The sequence below is a fragment of the Siphateles boraxobius genome, unplaced genomic scaffold (assembly GCF_051911475.1).
Source record: "Siphateles boraxobius isolate OS27281-9 unplaced genomic scaffold, OSU_SipBor_1 124, whole genome shotgun sequence".
In the NCBI taxonomy this organism is placed as follows: Eukaryota; Metazoa; Chordata; class Actinopteri; order Cypriniformes; family Leuciscidae; genus Siphateles; species Siphateles boraxobius.
The window spans coordinates 65,001-78,138 of NW_027508727.1; the positions used below are offsets into that span (position 1 = coordinate 65,001).

At 47.1% G+C, this 13,138-nt stretch overlaps 1 pseudogene; it reads left to right on the forward strand.

The window, feature by feature from the left end:
* LOC143732994 (uncharacterized) overlaps positions 1-12,909 on the forward strand; it is a 13,731-nt pseudogene extending 822 nt beyond the window's left edge.
* The last annotated feature ends 229 nt before the right edge of the window (positions 12,910-13,138 follow it).

The window sequence follows — 13,138 nt, forward strand, 5'->3', positions numbered from 1 at the left end:
AGACAATTAGAAACGTTTCTGGGGCAGACCTGACCTGTTGAAAAGAGATGGTGTTCATCCCTCCTGGGATGGTGCTGCTCTTCTCTCTATCAATATGGCACATAGATTAGAGCTCAAACATGACAATCTGGGCTCGGGTCAGGAAGCAGACAAACTGCTTAAACCGACCGTCTGCCTGCTGTCTCACGTCACCAAGGTCAGATAAATCCCATCACATAAAGGGTCTTTCATCTAGATATCATCATATAGAGACTGTGTCTGCACCCCGAATTAAGAAATACAAAGAACTTCCAAACCCATCTAAGGGTAAAAATTTTATTGATGTTCAACAAATAAAAAACAGAAATAATACAAATGAACAAATGATAAAGCTTGGGTTGCTGAATATTCGATCCCTTACTTCAAAAGCACTTATTGTTAATGGTATGATTACAGACTATAACCTAGATGTGCTGTGTTTGACAGAAACCTGGCTAAAATCAAACGATTACATTACTTTAAATGAGTGTACCCCCCAAGATTACTGTTATAAACATGAACCTCGTCTGAAAGGCAAAGAGGGAGGTGTTGCTGTAATTTATAGTAATATTTTCAAAATTACTAAGAAGTCTAGTTTCAAATATAATTCTTTTGAAGTTTTGGTGCTGACTTTCTATCAGATTTAGTACTGGCTGCAGATAAAGTCCTAATTGTTGGTGATTTTAATATACATGTAGATAATAAAAAAGATGCATTGGGATTGGCATTTAAACACATTCTTAACTCTATTGGAGTTAGACAAAACGTGTCAGGACCTACTCATTGTCGTAATCATACTCTAGATCTAATATTATCACATGGAATCAGTGTTAATGCTGTTGAAATTCTGCAGCAGAGCGATGACATCTCAGATCATTATCTAGTCTCGTGTAAACTTAATTTAGCCAAGGCTGCAAAGCCAACTCCGTGTTACAAATATGTTAGACCTATCACTTCTGCCACTAAAAATTGCTTTATTAATAATCTTCCTGATCAGTTTCATCATCTCAGCATCCAAGATAGCTTAGAAGAACTCGATATTGCGACAGAAACGTTTAACTCTCTCTTTTCCAGCACTTTAGACACAGTAGCTCCGTCACGAAGATCAAAGAAAATAATCCAACGCCGTGGTACAACGAGCACACTCAGGCCCTTAAGAGAGCAGCCAGAAAAATGGATCGAAACTGGAAGAAAACAAAACTAGAGGTATTTCGCATTTCATGGAAGGAGAGCTCGATTGCTTACAGAGAGGCCTTAAAAACTGCTAGACCTACTTATTTTTCAACCCTATTAGAAGAAAATAAACAAAACCCTAGGTATTTATTCGAAACACTTGCTAAAATGACGTAAAATAAAGTTTCAAGCCCAGAAGTTTGCAAGCAGCACAACAGTAATGACTTTATGACCTTCTTCACTTTTAAGATTGATAATATCAGGAAAAAAATTATAACTATGCAACCGTCTACTACAGTATCGCATCAGACAGTGCAGTGTAGTCTCACTGACGACAAAAATTGATTAATTCATTGCTATAGAAAAGGAAGAATTTTCTAAACTCGTAAAATCCTCTTTTTAAAAAAAAAATTATTTAACATTTATTTTACCAGGTAGGCCGATTGAGAACTGTTATTATGGCGCAGACGCAGAGGAATCCATTTGCAGCAAAAGTCCAAAGAGCAATCCGGGTCAAGACAGGCAGAGAACGATCAGAGGTCGGGGTACACAGTCCTAGGTCAGTAATCAGATCAGCAGACACAGAGATAAACGCTTGGAATTGAAAGCCAGGGCAATGCAATACTTCGCAGAGAAGAGGTGTGTGCAAGTGGCTTTCATGTGTGTGTAAGTGAAGTGCAGGTGTGTGTGCAATCAGTGCAGTGCAGGTGTATGGTGTAATCCGTCCAGGGAGGTGTATGATGGGAAATGTAGTCCAAGTTAATCCAGGAAGTGCGTGGCTAGTCATGACAAAGCCCCCCCTTTAAGAGCGGTTTCCAGACACTCAAAAACAAAAAAACACAAGAGTTCAGGAAGGTGGTGAAGCGGAGGTGGTCTTGGTGGGAGGGATGGAGGGCCAGGTCCATGCAGGGGAACGGGACCAGGCATGCAATGGTCCCATCGTCGAGTGTTGGCGGACCTGGGTCGTGGAGTGTGGGTGGAGCAGGCGGAGCAGGCTGTGCAGGCGACCAGGGCGGAGCAGGCTGTGCAGTGGGCCATGGCGGACAAAGCAGTTCAGGCGGCCAGGGCGGACAAAGCAGTTCAGGCGGCCAGGGTGGACAAGGCAGTTCAGGCGGCCAGGGTGGACAAAGCAGTGAAGACCCTTCGGGTGGCCACGGCGGAGAAGACCCCTCGGGCGACCACGGCGGCAAAGACCCCTCGGATGACCACGGCGGTGAAGACCCTTCGGGGCGCCACGGCGGTGAGGATCTTTCTGGTGGCCGTGGGCCCCTGGGCTGCCACGGCGAGGACCTACTGCCCCCCCCAAAAAAATTCTTGGGGGTAGTTACGGGGTCAAAGGCTGTAGCAAGGACCGGCTCAGGAACAGACAACGGCTTAGGAACAGACACCGGCTCAGGAACAGACACCAGAATGGCCATCTTGTCCGGAGACACTGGCTCGGTGGCGGCCATATTGTCTGCAGATACTGGCTCGGCAGACATGACGTGAACAGTCTCTGGATCGGCAGACGTGACGTGAACAGTCTCTGGAAGCTCTGCTGAGACGTGACGAGGCTCTGGAAGCTCTGCTGAAACGTGACGAGTCTCTGGAAGCTCTGCTGAGACGTGATGAGGTTCTGTAAGCCCTGCTGAGACGTGACGAGGCTCTGGAAGCTCTGCTGAGACGTGACGAGGCTCTGGAAGCTCTGCTGAGACGTGACGAGGTTCTGGAAGCTCTGCTGAGACGTGACGAGGTTCTGGAAGCCCTGCTGAGACGTGACGAGGCTCTGGAAGCTCTGCTGAAACGTGACGAGTCTCTGGAAGCCATGCTGAGACGTGACGAGGCTCTGGAAGCTCTGCTGAAACGTGACGAGTCTCTGGAAGCTCTGCTGAGACGTGACGAGGCTCTGGAAGCTCTGCTGAGACGTGACGAGGCTCTGGAAGCTCTGCTGATACGTGACGAGGTTCTGGAAGGCCTGCTGAGACGTGACGAGGCTCTGGAAGCTCTGCTGAAACGTGACGAGTCTCTGGAAGCTCTGCTGAGACGTGACAAGGCTCTGGAAGCTCTGCTGAGACGTGACGAGGCTCTGGAAGCTCTGCTGAGACATCACGAGGCTCTGGAAGCTCTGCTGAGACGTCACGAGGCTCTGGCTGGGCAGGCTCTGGCTGGACAGGCTCTGAGAGACGGGATCCTGGAACGATGGTCTACTTGACCCTCCGCACTGACATCAGCAGGGGCTGTGCCACGATGGACATCAGTCCTGGACGCCCATAGACCGAAGCCATGGCTAGTTTGATGGTTGAAGTGACGAGAAGATTCTCAGGCAGTGCGGTCGTGATAACATCCTCCTTCACCTTCCCTACAGTGAAGGGGGATCCACAAAACTCCAGGACAAAGTCAATATACTGTGCCAGGGTCCAGCTGGGGTCTTCCTCTGGTAAATTTGAGCTAATGTCCTGGTCTAGTCCACTCCAGAAACAGTCCTTTAGCATAGCATCATCACCAGGAACGAGGTGACTATAAAAAAGAAACTCCTCCACATAATCCTCAATGATGCGATTAAATTGATAAATTGAACACAGTTTACTGTGTAACTAATACACTAATACTTGAATTATTATTATTTTTAGGATAAGATTCCACATTAATTACAAGGATGACTCCATTTGCATCCAGTGAAGTCTGGGCTAAAGACCGGAATATCCACTGACCCTAGATCTGCCCCTGATTCAAACTATCCCTGTATTTTGAATAAATTAAACATTTTGCAAAGGCAGATTTAAACTACACATATTATTAAACAGCTATTACAGACATCCTTTGTCTGTTCACACCAAGAGTTAAACAAATATCTGTTTAAGAAATCAATCATCAAAGGGCAGCAATAAAAACATCGTTAAAAAAACTGATTAAATCCATAAAGTGTATTTGTACTATTTATTGCAGAAATGTACTGTCTCATCAGCCCTGTTCCGTTATTAACAAGAGTGACAAACGAGTTTTACAAATGTCGGCCTCGTCTCCATGCGGCCTAAAGCGGCCTCGTCTCCATGTGGCCTAAAGGGGCCTCGTCTCTGTGTGACCTAAAGCGGCCTCGTCTCCATGTGGCCTAAAGCGGTCTCGTCTCCATGTGGCCTAAAGCGGTCTCGTCTCCATGTGGCCTAAAGCGGCCTCGTCTCCATGTGGCCTAATGCGGCCTCGTCTCCATGTGCCCTAAAGCGACCTCCTCTCCATGTGGCCTAAAGCGGTCTCGTCTCTATGTGGCCTAAAGCGGCCTCGTCTCCATGTGGCCTAATGCGGCCTCGTCTCCATGTGCCCTAAAGCGACCTCGTCTCCATGTGGCCTAAAGCGGTCTCGTCTCTATGTGGCCTAAAGCGGCCTCGTCTCCATGCGGCCTAAAGCGGCCTCGTCTCCATGTGCCCTAAAGCGGCCTCGTCTCCATGTGGCCTAAAGCGGTCTCGTCTCCATGTGACCTACACTGTGACCTACTCAGGGAACGAGGGTTACATACGTAACCGAGACGTTCCCTTTCGTAGTCACTCCGAGTTACGTTGGATGACGACGAATGGGGGTCCCTGTGAATTCACGCCACCTTCACAGCTGTCTTCCAGTGCCCTGCGAAAGTCTGAACCCCTGTCGTGATACTGGCACGGACAAAGGAGTCCTACTTAACACAGGAATACCAAGGTACACTGGGAAGCATATCTCAGAGGAAATATGCCGCAGCATGCCTACCCGTAGGGAGGACTTAAGAACACACATATGGCCGTAGGGCTTCATATGGAGGAACACCGGAGTGACCAGCCCGAGGGGTGGCAACTTTTAACTCCAGGAGTGGCAAGGTGGCTTGCCGAGGGAAAGACACATGCTCAAGGAGGCTTACAGTGGAAATACACATGTGGGGGTTACTCAGGGGAGGAACCATGCACACGGAGGCACCTAGCCGACGCACAGGCAATAGACACTGGCGCCAGCGTCAACAGTGCTGGAGGAACTCAGGGCTTCAGAGAGGAAAGCTCACCTGAGGAATATCGCACGTATCCAGTCCGTGGAGTGGAATGGCGAGCAAGCGAAGACACCTGAGCGGGTCCAGTACTAGCTGACTGAAGCGAGTACACGAGAGGACACAGGCTCGACTCGGAGATTATAAAATCTGGCGAATGTGTTGGGTGTCGCCCAGCCTGCAGCTCTACAGATGTCTGCCAGCGAGGCGCCATGCGCTAGAGCCCAAGAGGAAGCCACACTCCGGGTGGAGTGGGCTGTCACACCAAGGGGGCACGGTCGGCCTTGCTGTTGGTAAGCCAAAGCAATGGCGTCCACTATCCAGTGGGACAACCTCTGCTTTGAGAGAGCCTTTCCCTTCAGTCTCCCACCATAACAGACAAAGAGCTGGTCTGAGGTCCTGAAACACTGCGTCCTGTCACGTAAGCACGGAGAGCGCGTACTGGACAGATCAGTGCCAAGGCTGGGTCTGCCTCCTCCAGGGCAGCGCTTGCAGGTTCACCACGTGGTCCCAGAAGGGAGTGTTGGGAACCTTGGGCACATCTCCAGGCCGGGGTCTCAGGATCACGCGAGAGTGACCGGGCCCGAATTCCAGGCACGCTTCGTCAACGAAGAATGCGTGCAGGTCCCCTACCCTCTTGATGGAGGCCAATGCAACCAGGAGCACTGTCTTCATAGGCAGGAACTTAAGCTCAACTGATTGCAGAGGCTCAAAGGGAGCCCTCTGCAAGGCATTTAACACCACTGAGAGGTCCCAAGAGGGAACGAGAGGAGGGCGAGGAGGATTCAATCTCCTCGCTCCTCTCGGGAACCTGACGATCAGGTCATGCTTCCCCAGAGACTTACCTTCAACTGCTTAGTGATATGCGGCGATAGCGGCCACATACACCTTCAGGGTGGACCAAGACAGCCTTCGCTCCAGCCCATCTTGCAGGAAGGAAAGCACGACACTGATTGAGCATCTCCTGGGGTCTTCTCGGCGAGAGGAGCACCAGTTGACGAAGAGGTTCCACTTCAACGCATAGACATGTCTCGTGGACGATGCTCTAGCGGAAGTGATGGTAGCCACCACCGCTGGTGGGAGGGTACTCAAACCTGCCTCGTCCCGTCCAGGAGCCACACGTGGAGTCTCCAAGATCGGGTCGAGGGTGCCAGAGGGTGCCCTGTCTCTGAGAAAGGAGATCCTTCCTCAGAGGATTTGGCCAAGGAGGTGCTGTCGCGAGGAGTATCAGTTCGGAGAACCAGGTCTGGGTGGGCCAGTACGGCGTAACCAGAATGACCTGCTATTCGTCCTCCTTGATCCTGCACAAGGTCCGTGCGAGAAGGCTCACTGGGGGAAACGCAAATTTGCGTAGGCCCCGCGGCCAGCTGTGCGTCAGTGCACCCGTGCGGAGGGTGTCTGAGCGTGCCTGAGGTTCGACAACGGGGGGAGTACTGACGGCAGGTCGGAGTAACTGGTACTTGGAGGGTGCCGTGTTGCCATGCCCACCTCGGGACTCGGTCGCGAAGCCAAGCTGAAGCGGTCTCATATGAAGCAATCTGAGCGGCGTACCGCGGCTGCAGATGCCATATGTCCCAGGAGCCTCTGAAAGAAAAACTTCAGTGGAACCGCACTCTTGCGCTTGATAGTCTCAGGGAAGTCAGCAATGGCCGAATGGAGAAGGCGACCAAGTTCATACCGAGAAAAGAGCTCATCTGCACGGGGCAAAGTTTGCTCCTTTCCCAGTTGACCCGAAGGCCCAGACGAGCTAGGTGCCGGAGCACTGGATCCCTGTATTCGCAAACCTGGTCCCAGGAGTGAGCTTAAGACAGCCAGTCACCGAGATAGTTCAGGATGCGAACCCCCGAGTTCCCATGGAGGAACAAGGGCTGCCTCAAGAACCTTTGTGAAGGCGCGAGGAGACAGGGCTAGCCCGAATGGGAGAACAGCGTACTGATATGCGCACGCCCTGACAGCAAACCGTAGGAATGGTCTGAGTCGAAGGAGAACGGAGACATAAAAGTAGACGTCCTTCAGGTCGATCGCTGCAAACCAATCCTGTGGCCGCACACATCCAGAAATGCGTTTGGCCAGGAGCATCTTGAACGGCAGCATGTGAAGGGAGCGGTTCAGTTGCGTAGGTCCAGGATTGGCCGTAACCCACCAGACTTCTCCGGGACAATGAGGTAGGGGCTGTAAACCCGGCCCTCATTTCGGCTGGACGGACAGTCTCAATCGCACCCTTCGCCAGTAGGGTAGCAACCTCCGCTCTCATGATAGGGGCATAGCCACCAACCAAAGTGGAGTGGACTCCCCTGAAGCGGGGAGGAGACCGTGCGAACTGAATCGCATAGCCGAGCCGATGGTTCGCACGACCCAGCGGAACAGATAGGGAAGCTCTAGGCAGGCTCCCAACTGTGCCAGCAGCGTCAAGAACCACAGACGCCCCCCCGGTGGTGCAGCGGAGCGGGATGACCGGCCCAGACGTGGACGGCATAGCGGCCCGGTGGGGGCAAGGCTCATAACCGCACCCTGACAGAGGAGGCCAGGGAAGGACCAGTGTTCCACGGGGCCTGCTCTGTCAGGGGTCTGGCGACAGAGGGGGACAGGGGCGAAGCGGTCCGTGGACGGCACGCCGTGTCAACCACCTCTGGGACAGGGGGGGACGAGGAGAGCACGGCTTGTGGGCGGCACTCTGTGTCGTCCGAGAACTCTGTATGCTCAGAGACGAGAGAGTCAGTTCTTTCTGAATAAGGATTCTTCCCGAGCCCTCCACCGTGGAAAGGAGTGGCCCTGCTACCAACTCTACCAAGAATGGTGTAGATTTGAGACATGAATGAAGTGTTGTGGTAGATGTAGTGCATTTTGAAACTGATGAAAGTTTGGTTAGGAGAACTGTGTGAAGAGTTTTTGAAACAATGACCTACGTATTGGAAAATATACAACATTTACATTTACATTTACTTATTTAGCTGACGCTTTTACCCAAAGCGACTTACAATTGATATTTATGTCAGAGGTCGCACGCCTCTGGAGCAACTAGGGGTTGAGTGTCTTGCTCAGGGACACATTGGTGTCTCACAGTGGATTCGAACCCGGGTCTCTCACACCAAAGGCATGTGTCTTATCCACTGCGCCATCACCACCATAATGATCAACCAAAAATAATGAGCTTAAAATGTCATCCTTAAATGTTGAATGCTGTTGAAAACCCAAATAATTTGTTAGGGAAACAACCAGTTGGCTGTGAGTTTCCTCTTGCAGAGCAATTTGAATGTGAGGATCTTGAGGGAACGGGCTGCTTACGTTTGGCAAGTCTGTCTATACTGTCTCGGTGTCGGGAATACATGCATATGGTTTCAGCACTCGAACACTGTGGGTTCACCATTAAAGCTCAGGACTGCCATAATCAAAGGAAAGAGATTAATCCAAGTGCTCAGGAATGTGTGTGCGTGTGTGTGCGTGTGTGTGTGTGTGTGTGTGTGTGTGTGTGTGTGTGTGTGTGTGTGTGTGTGTGTGTGTGTGTGTGTGTGTGTGTGTGTGTGTGTGTGTGTGTGTGTGTGTGTGTGTGTGTGTGTGTGTGTGTGTGTGTGTGTGTGTGTGTTACAGGCTGCTGGCAGGACAATAATTGGAGGCATGCAGATACTCAGAGCTTCTGCTCGGATGGCTTCAGTTCAGACCCACCGGTTCAATCCCTTCATTCCACCTGACTGGTGAGCAAACAGCTGCCTTTTGTTGCCCCAGTGTGTCTTCATTGCTCTTATTAGGGATGCGCTCTGACCAGCATGTCATATATACTACATCACAGGAGATCAGCCAGTCACATGACATCCTCATCTCACAGGCTGCTGTCAGGGTTGGAAAGGGAGATTTGGCCAAACCAGAAGTTTTTATGCTTTTTTTTTTTGCATTGTGGGATGTGATTTGAATGTGTAGAAATAAAAACGGTAGAGTTTGAGGCAGCTTTTTTTCTTCTTATTTTATTATTTTTTACTGGTTTTTAGTGTTTCTGCTTGAAAGTGGCCAGCTTCAATTTACATTGATGGTTTGTCCTGTGAACTGTAAATGCTGCCATGTTCGACAGCAGCTGTTGCTGTACATGTACCGTTGGTAAGATTTCTATCTGAAATATAATTTTGTTATATTTTTTCGGAGAATTTTTGATCAGCCTTTAATCTGATAGGACAATGTACAAGTAATTGACTCGAGCCAAACTCAAACACTGGTCGGCATTAGATAAGTACGTGTGTTAACCAGAAGGCCACGTCTCTCCGAAATAATCTTATCATAGACTTCTCAATGCTGGATTGGTTTATTTAGTGGCGTAGTCTCTTTACATCAGTTCTTCCCAGATGGAGCCACTTCAGATGCACTTTGAACTTAAAAAGTAGGAAGATCTAGGATGTAAATGTTTTCGTGTAAATTAGAATAAGAGGTTAAAGGGGACATATCATGATAATCTCACTTTAATCTGACAACTTTGTTTTGGTAAGTCTTTCTTTGCAAGCATGTCAAAAAATGTCAGATTTCACTCCCCTTCTGACGTAGGAAGAGGATCTCATTATAATATTACCTGCTCTTAATCTGCTCGTTTACACACACCAGCGGACATTTGGTTTCTCGAGCGACAACAGTGACCAGTTCTAACGCAACGGCATTCATAGAATTATTTAACTTATGACACTCCAGGAAATCCCTTATATGGATATAATAACATGCAAATAGAAATGTTTTGACTGATGAAACATGAAGACAAACACACGATTGCGATGATATATCTGTGTTCTTCAAGCCATCTCAGGTATTTTCATAAGAATTATGTATATCTATAATACTAATCAACATAGCTTGCATCATACAATTTTATAAATTAATATATTTTCTGTCTCTGTGTTAAGAAGCAACACGGAACTATAGAAGTTATTACAAACACAACTTATGTGTAAAACATGATTTTAATCGATGATTATTTTGACAGTATTCCAAGGCTAAGCAAACATACTAGCTATCCCTGTTGCCAAGAGCGATTGTTTTACTTCAGACCTGTCTATGATTGGCTGAAGCCCTTCAGACCTGTCTGTGATTGGCTGAAGTGTTTCAGACCTGTCTGTGATTGGCTGAAGTGCTTCAGACCTGTCTGTGATTGGCTGTAGCGCTTCAGACCTGTCTGTTATTGGCTGAAGCGCTTCAGATCTGTCTGTCATTGGCTGAAGCGCTTCAGACCTGTCTGTGATTTGCTGAAATGCTTCAGACCTGTCTGTGATTGGCTGAAGCGCTTCAGACCTGTCTGTGATTGGTTGAAGCGCTTCAGACCTGTCAGTGATTGGCTGAAGCTTCAGCTCGCCCTGTTGCTCCATCGGCACCTTTGTCAAAGTACTTTGTACTTTTGGTGAAAAATAACTGTAGCGAAGTTGAATACTTTTTTTTTATTCAACTAAAAAGTACCACAATTTAATTATTCTCAAGAAAGTAGAAAAATATGAAAAATGTCCTCAAGGACTGTAGCTAAAATATTTGTCATTAGTTACTTTCCACCTCTGGGTATGATATGTTAATGTTCAACTCACACTCAAACCCAAATGATACAGTCCCTAGAAAAAAAAAGATTTTTTCCTTGTCCCTCTAGGTTTGGGGGAAAAGAATGCAGGGTAAAAATCTCAAAATGTCCATCCATCCTGAGAAAGTACCACACACAGTGTGTCCGGGTGGAGCTCGAGCAGGAAGTCCCAGTTCCTGACACCATCAGTCTTGTCACCCAAAGGTCACACATAAACCCAATTTATGGACAAGAGTGTTTGCAAAGCAATGCAATGTACAACATCCGAGCTGTGTTTTCCTAATGTTACCTCTGGGCAGAAAGACATGCTTTTAACATCTCGTTAGGTAAGCATGTTTTCTTTGCTTGAGGAGTTGCAGAGCTGCTCATTGGGAAAGTGTCCAGAAGTGAGGAGTGATAAATATATGTAGGATGTTATTTGAGAGTAGATATGAATGTGAACATGTTATTCATAACTCCAATGCCTTTCACTTTCTACCAGGGCTCTGAACCGGTTCAAAGAATGAAAAAAACAAAACTTTATTTTATCATTCTGTTTAATATTTTAATTTGTCAGTCAACCAATTATAAATTTAAATGGTACGGCCAATGCAAATGTGATGTTGATGTCATCATAAGTCGCCATGGTGATGCGCTGACATTAGCTTCTGGATCTCCGATCTCAGGATACTTCACTAACCATTAAAGCGTTACATTTAAGTGAAAATGAGAGTCAGGTTATATCCAGCGTAGATTGTCTTTTGAAACCAGCGAAAATTGTGGGTGATTGTAGAACTGCAACTAGTCAGAAAATTTAAAAAATACTTTTTTTTTTAGATAATTAAACACAATGTTATCAAAGTTAGTATTGTGGCTTTATGGTCATACATTTGCATTATATTATTAACATTTCATCAAAATCAAGCTCAATGGAGTTACAGGGTTTTAGCCAGTGAATGTTGGCGAGTTCATATGTTCAGCATTATATTTTCAACATTCCAAACATAAAGAAGTTCATAAAGTCATTACTGCTGTGCTGCTTGGAAACGTCTTGGATTGAAGCCTTATTTTTAGTTAATTTAGCCACTGTTTCAAATAAATACCTAGGGTTTTGTTTATTTTCTTCTAATAGGGTTGAAAATAAGCAGATCTACTGTAGCAGTTTTTATGGTCTTTCTGTACGCAATCGTGCTCTCTTTCCATGAAATGTGTAATAAAAATTAGTTTTGTCTTCCAGTTGCGCTCCATTTTTCTGGCTGCTCTCTTAAGAATATCAACAGCATCAACATTGATTCCATGTGATAATATTAGATCTAGAGTATGATTACGACAATGAGTAGGTCCTGACACGTGTTGTCTAACTCCAATAGAGTTCAGAATTTCTTTAAATGCCAATCCCAATGCATCTTTTTCATTATCTACATGTATATTAAAATCACCAACAATTAGTACTTTATCTGCAGCCAGTATGTCACCGATGTTAAGGCCAAGGGTTATTTACCACACTCCGGAGGAGCAGACACCAGAGGACAGACAACCAAGGTAAGTTTAAAAAGTAAGTCTTTTTATTAAAATTATAAAGGGATAAAAGCAGGGGCAGGGACGTTCAGGGCTGTGGCTTTGGTACGATACAAGGAGGGGAGTGCTGGTAGGTGTTCTTCCGTTCTTCAGGTAAATATATTCCTCTCTGGGTGGGCTCGTGGGACGGACAGTGACTTCTATCGTCGTCAGCCTCGTTGAATAAGCTCGTAGGACAGACAGTGGCTTTTCTCGTCGTCAGACTTGTTAAATAGCTTGTGGGACGAACAGTGACTTTTCTCGTCGTCAGACTCGTTAAATAGCTCGTAGGACAGACAGTGGCTTTTCTCGTCGTCAGACTCGTTGAATCAGCTCGTGGGACAGACAGTGGCTTTTCTCGTCGTCAGACTCGTTAAACTGAATCTTCGCTTACCACAGGACAACAATAGAAGAATGCAGCGGTATACTCTCTGTTCACAGAACAGCAGAGGAGACAGATCAGTTTGAACGAATCTTCAAAGTTATGGGTCAATTTCATCCGTCAGAGACTCAGAGAAAACACAGTTGTTTGATCTCCCCACACTTGTGCATAAATCACTCTTGTAAATCTCCACACGTGTTTGTTTCACTCTTTCAGACACTGCAAACTTACTCTACCTTCACAGTGATTAATCAACTCGTTTCTCTTCTCTTCATAGGGTGAATGATCCAAGGAATAGTGGTCCTAGAAGATGAACATGGATTCAGCGATCTTCCCAGCCGTTACCAGTACTGTTCTTTGCTCTGTCAACAGGATAACACACACTGCCCACAAACACAGGTTAGTCGTACACTGGTGATGGTAAATCTTTACATGTGATTTTCTCCAGAAGGTAAATCATAAAAGGGTGCCCTTAACTTTCCCTCGGTGAATCGCGTGAATCCTGCAACGG